Source organism: Lutra lutra, chromosome 4 (assembly GCF_902655055.1).
Source record: "Lutra lutra chromosome 4, mLutLut1.2, whole genome shotgun sequence".
Lineage (NCBI taxonomy): Eukaryota > Metazoa > Chordata > Mammalia > Carnivora > Mustelidae > Lutra > Lutra lutra.
This window is the reverse complement of record NC_062281.1, coordinates 120,355,370-120,361,756: the sequence shown is the minus strand read 5'-3', so window position 1 is coordinate 120,361,756 and position 6,387 is coordinate 120,355,370. Positions and strand designations below refer to the sequence as shown.

The 6,387-nt window shown below is 40.5% G+C and overlaps 1 pseudogene; it reads left to right on the top strand.

Moving 5' to 3' along the window:
* The first annotated feature begins 639 nt into the window (after nt 1-639).
* LOC125098094 (transformer-2 protein homolog beta-like) lies at nt 640-1,640 on the top strand (annotated as a pseudogene).
* Nucleotides 1,641-6,387: the final 4,747 nt, after the last annotated feature.

Below are 6,387 nucleotides of genomic sequence, written 5' to 3'. Positions count from 1 at the left end.
TGCTGCCACTACAAAGTGTGAATTCCATACAGTAATACAGGCAGTCAAAGAAAGCACATCATAAAATCTCCTGGAGACTCAGGGCGCCTGGGTGGCTCAGTGGGTTAAGCCGCTGCCTTCGGCTCAGGTCATGATCTCAGGGTCCTGGGATCGAGTCCCACATCGGGCTCTCTGCTCAGCAGGGAGCCTGCTTCCCTCTCTCTCTCTGCCTGCCTGTCTACCTGTGATCTCTGTCTGTCAAATAAATAAATAAAAATCTTTAAAAAAAAAAAAATCTCCTGGAGACTCTTTACATCTGTCTGGGATATTACTATAATATGTATCTTTACAGCGATGGGTTTAAGATTTATGTTTGTGCTCTAAAATATTCTACTGGACAACTGTATATCCTAATTAAAAAGCCACTTTTCATAATCCATTTGAGAACCAAAGAAATAGTGAAAGTTTTCTGGTTCACACTTTTACTTTAAAAATATTTATTCTCGAGAGCCCATGCAGAGGTGGTACAGAGCACTTTGGCACTCAGCGGTTCGGGAATGTGTGCTTTCTGAGAGGCTGCAGCGGAGCCTCCATATAGAAGGCACAAGAGGTTGGCAGCTTCGAATGAAGCACGTTGAACAATGGCAACAGCTAGGAGTCATGAGCGACAGCAGTGAGCAGAACTATGGCGAGGGGAAACCCGTTCTGTTTTCAGAAGTGGAAGTGCTCATGGATCTGGGAAATCTGCAAGGCATACCCCAGCAAGATCTCGCTCCAAGGAAGATTCCAGGCATTCCAGATCAAACTCCAAGTCCAGATCTGAATCTAGGTCTAGATCCCGAAGTTCTCGAAGGCATTACACAAGATCAAGATCTTGGTCTCGCTCCCATAGACGATCCTGTAGCAGGTCTTACAACTGAGATTATCGAAGACGGCCTAGCCACCGTCATTCTTCCATGCCCACTTGCGGGCGTCATGTTGGGAATTGGGCAAATCCTGATCCAACTGCTATCTTGGAGTATTTGGATTGAGCTTGTACACTACAGAAAGAGATCTAAGAGAAGTATTCTCTAAATATGGCCCCATTGCTGATGTGTCCATTGTATATGACCAGCAGTCTAGATATTCAAGAGGATTTGCCTTTGTGCATTTTGAAAATGTAGATGATGCCAAGGAAGCAAAAGAGCGTGCCAATGGAATGGAACTTGATGGATGTAGGATCAGAGTTGATTTCTCTATAACAAAAAGACCACATACCCCGACACCAGGGATTTACATGGGGAGACCTACCTATGGCAGCTCACGCTGTCAGGATTATTATGACAGGATATGATCGAGTCTATGATGAGTGGACTACTACAGCAGATCACACGGAGGAGGAGGAGGATGGACAGCTGCTCAAGACAGGGATCAGATTTACAGAAGGTGATCACTTTCTTCTTACTATAGTCATGGAGAATACAGATCACATTCTAGATCTCAATCATACTCACCTCATCACTATTAAAGCATGAAGTTGAAGACTTTCTGAAGCCTACCCTAGAGTTGGGATATTGTTCATGGACAATATTTTTTATTGTCTCCTGTTTAAAAAGTGAACAGTGCCTAGTGAAGTTAGGTGACTTTTACACCTTTAATGATGACTACTTTTGGTGGAGTTGAAATGCTGTTTTCATTCTGCATTTGTGTAGTTCGATGCTTTGTTCCAAGTTGTGTTTTCAGAAAAGTATGTTTTGCATCTATTTTTTTATAGTCTAAATTTTGACTGCTGAGAAGTTTCTATTGTACAAGTCTTCATTTAAAAGGTTTTTCTACTGAATCCAGGGTATTCTGAACATCGAAGCCTGTGTGTAAAATGCTACCAACTCGTAAAAAGTAACAATAAAGTTTGGTTTTTACTTTTCTAACATCAGTGCTTAGCAAAACTGTTCAGATTAGGTTGTCAGTAGTAGATTTCAAGACAAAAATATCTATTTTCCTCCAATCCATGAGACATACTATACTTAATATACCTGCAACTAAGTGTTAAAAATTATGCTCTGTAACCCTGTACTGCTAGTATTAGAACTAAAGAACTTCCAATACAGCCAATGCTTAATGCTTATATAAATGTAGATTTGTCGGCCTTTATGTAATCTGTATCATATAAAGCAGGGAATAAGAAAAGACGTACACAATGTATGCTTTTAAAAGGTTATTTCTTAAAGCTGTTACAAGGGGATAATGGTATTTCAAATAGTTACCAGCAAGCAACAATACCTTCCACCACAAATGCACTCTTTTTCTTCTAGCTTTCAGAGTACGGAAAAAAATGAGTGCTTCAGAGTTCGGGAAAAGAGAAGGGAACACTACACCTGTGTTGTGGATGAACTGAAGACTTGCCTGTTCATTTTTAAAATATTATTTTCAGGTCCTTTGCTTACCAATGGAAGCCCAATTTCACTCAAATGTTTTGAGAACTGTGTTTAAATAAATGCAAATGAAAAGAGAAGAAAAAAATTCTCAAATCAGAACTCAATTTTAATGTCATCTGCATGTCCTATACATCTCACACTGAAAGAAATTATTAACAAATATAAGATTCTCTACTATGATAAACCTGGTCACTAAGTATTTTGCCTTAAAAATTAGTCTTGTTATGCAAAACTTTGTTCAGATAAATGCTGTCTATCACTCCTTAAAATTTCCAACTTAATTTAGGTAGGGAAATGGATGGTTGGAAGGCACTGGGATTACGCTGCCCTAATATTCAGGCTCCGTGGACGTTTAAGTTTGAAAAATACTGTGTACTGTATCTTCTTTCCATGATTCCAACACATCACTCCCTTCTAGAAGGACTAACTGCCTTTGAGTCCCAGGATGCTTCAGATTCCCCTGGCTTGGCTTGTGTATGGCAGCCTTTTCCCAATCTCCTTTGCAAATCTATCCTTATCTAAAAACTGTGACACAGAAATAAAAAAATTAAAATTTTAAAATTTTAAAAAATTAAAACCATGAAATACTGGAGCTCTCCAAGCTGCAGCAACCCTCCCTTTGTTTAGGACAGTCACACAGTGACTAGCTGTATCTGAGTCCTTTGTTCCAGTTACAGGTGGCGACTCCATTTGCTGGGACCTTTAGACACGCCCACACATTTTCCCACGTGGCAGCGCCACTTGAGGATCTCCTCATTCTCAATGTGTCTAAAATCCCCGAAGCCTCCACTCCAACCCAGATCCTCCTTCAGTTCCCTATCCCTGGGGTGGCACCACCATCCTTCGGCTGGAAAAGCCAGAAAGAACCCCAGAGGGTGTCCCTGACACCTCGATCCTCCTTCCCTCCAAAGTCCAGTCTGTCTCAAACTAGGGTACTTTCACTCTTTCCTATCAGTCTGCTACTGACTGTTCCTGCAGTAGGCTCTCCCCCATTGGATCTTTGCAGGAGCCTCGTACTAGTTTCCCTCTAGTCTAGTAAAAATGGTATCTTTAAATGCAAATCTCATTTGTTAATCTCCCACCTAAAACTCTTCAAAGTCTTCCCATGACTCTTGGAACAAAGACTAAAATTCTTGACAAGACTACGCTTGATCTTGCCCTGCTCCTCTCTTGAGCCTTATCTCATGCCCCCTCTGTCCCACTGGCAGCTATCCAAACAAGCCTTCTTTCCTTTATTTACACCTGGATGCTCTCCCCCACCCAGCCTGAGATGCTTTGTACTATCCCCACGCTGTCCTCTCATTTTACTTCTACATATCCTTTAGATTTCAACTCCAATCCTAAGTTTTCTGTTTTATATTCATTGTAATTAGTCATATAGATTTTCTTTCTCCTTCACATTATTAACTCCTTAGGGCATATTTTGTGTTTATATTCCTACACTGCCCAGTACACTGGTAGGCACAGAAATGACTCCCTTTAAGATGAGCTGAACTAAAAAGTTCACCACGGAAATGAACTAAGACTGGATAACTGTGATTAGGAAAGAAACAGGCAGCTCATGGAGTGGTGAAAATCCCGGTCTCAAGAGGAGAAACCTGGTGGCAACTTCCTACTATTTCAAGTTCCCAAGGTTAAAAGTTTGGTTATTGAACTGGCCTCCACATTACCAAGTCCAGTTTCTCCTGTTGATTTTCAGATTCCGCAGGTCAGTGTATGTCAGACCCTTTTGAAGTTCACACCTTATCCTTTGTGTCTAGGAGCACATTCTCAGAACATAAAAGAGGACACTTCTGAGGACCCAAGGAACCTTTACTAAAACTATGGCCAAAAACATTACCTTCTTGTATTATCCAACAAACCAAGAAACAGCACAAGTCAGAGGGCTGTGATCACAATGCTAATAGCTAGAAAGTTTCAGAACCTGAATATCAAACTCCTCCATGTCTTCCAGCGAGCGCTAAGGACTCTGGATTATGTGAATCGAACTTTCTTACACTCTCAGACTTTGAAAAGCCCAGCTTGTAATACAGCCTCCTGATGCTTTATTTAAGTCCACGAACTAAGATGTCTGGTCTATTGTTTGAATGCCATTAAGTCAATTTGGGGAAAGGAGGAACTAGGATGACTGTAACAATCCCTAGACATTCCAGTTTTCCCATTAAGGCCTTACTGAATAAAACTTGCCAATTAAGGCACAGATTTTTTTTTCCTTCATTTGTTTTCACTAGCCAGCTTTCTCCTCATATTGCCCATAATTTAGATCATTTCAAAGACATTCAGTAAGAGTCACCACTGTGTCTGATTCAATTGCTTTAACTTGTTCTTTGTTCAAAAGGCATATGAACAAGTCACTAACGGACAGAAAAAAATAAATTCTCGTTTAGACGAAAACACCTGATATGTCCAAACTCCTATCCATCCCAGCTACCTGTCTATTTCTTCTCATACCCAGGAAGCCAGTGTTCATAGCTACGTTTTTCTTTGGGCTGATGATCAATGGAACTGTTCTTCTTATAAACAGAAATCCCACGAAGAACCTGTTCTGTGCTCCAACTGAAAGTTAAAATGATCCATAAGCTTTACTTCAAACACATAAATATTGCTATCTGTTGCTGGTCTAGTTACTTAAAGCCAAGTTGTAAAAGCAAAGGTCCAGGACTAATTACCTTTCCTCTTGGCTGCGTTGCTGCCAATGCTGTAATCATGGAGGATAATCTTCAGGAGCTTGGCATCGTTGCTAGAGCAACCAACCCAACTTTAAGCAATTTTCAATATCTTCCTTTGGCGTATTTTAAATAAAAATAAGATATAACCGATTCCAGGCCACCCTTACCAGCGCTATGCAAGTTTTCCCCATGCTGATGTAGTTATAAGGACATTCAGAACCTAGTCTAGAAGGCATTTTACACAACACACACTCTTTGTGTGGAAACCACACAGCATGTGCCACCTTCGGGCCAGTCTTCCATCTCCCTGGGGCAGAAGGTCACAGTCAGAAGGAAAAGGCTGACAAGAAGACTGCTGCTTCCTCCAGCTCAGCCCTTGCAGCCATCTCAGAATTTAAATGCATCACAGCCCAATTTTACACCGCCCTGTATTTCTGTTTACTTATCTTGACCGGGACATCAGCAGATCCTGACACTCTGATGGAATATTCAGATGTTTGGGCTACTGTGTCCGGATTCCCTGACTGATGATTAACAGCAAGCTTTCTGCTGTCCCTAACAGTTTTTAGCTTATTTTTATTTAGTTGTTTTCTATATTATATTAAGGAGCCTGACACATTTTTGGGGAGTAAGAGAGGTATTAATTCTCAATATTAACAAACACACCATCCACGAAACCAGAATTCCTACATAACTACAATTTCAGTAACAGTCCCCCCTGTATTTGCTGCCAATTCATCCTCTACAAAGTAGAAACCATTTTTTACACAATATCCAGGACAGCAGGCATCTGCATGTGGCTGTGGCCTCCACTGAGAAAAAAAAAAAACAGAAGAAAGTAGGCTTTTAAGTCCGTCTGTCCATCCATCCGTCCATCTGTCAGGAGGTATTTATCAGGTACCTAAACAGTGTTGGAAGCATATAAGCCTAAGACAATTTTCTGACTCACACAGATAACAAAAATCTAATGATTTTAGGTGGGTTAATAGAGGGGAAAAATGTTTCCTAGGCTATGGAGAAACTAGGAACAGAGGATTATGTTAGCAGTAGCCTATTAAAAAGATAAGGGAATTAGCTCTGGCCAGTTAAATAACTTGCATGGCTCCTGCTTGAATATCCCTTCCCAAAAAAGATGACTATCTTTACTAAAATCACTTTTCCAAGGCTGGGGTACATATGTGCCAACTTGTGATCCCAAAAATATGAGGTAAAGTGACTGGATATTATTAATAACACATTAATTAGTCTTACTTGAAAACTATTAGTTTCAACTGTTCATTAAGTTAGCTTTCATTTACTTGAAGCCCAATGGGTGAGTTCAGTGT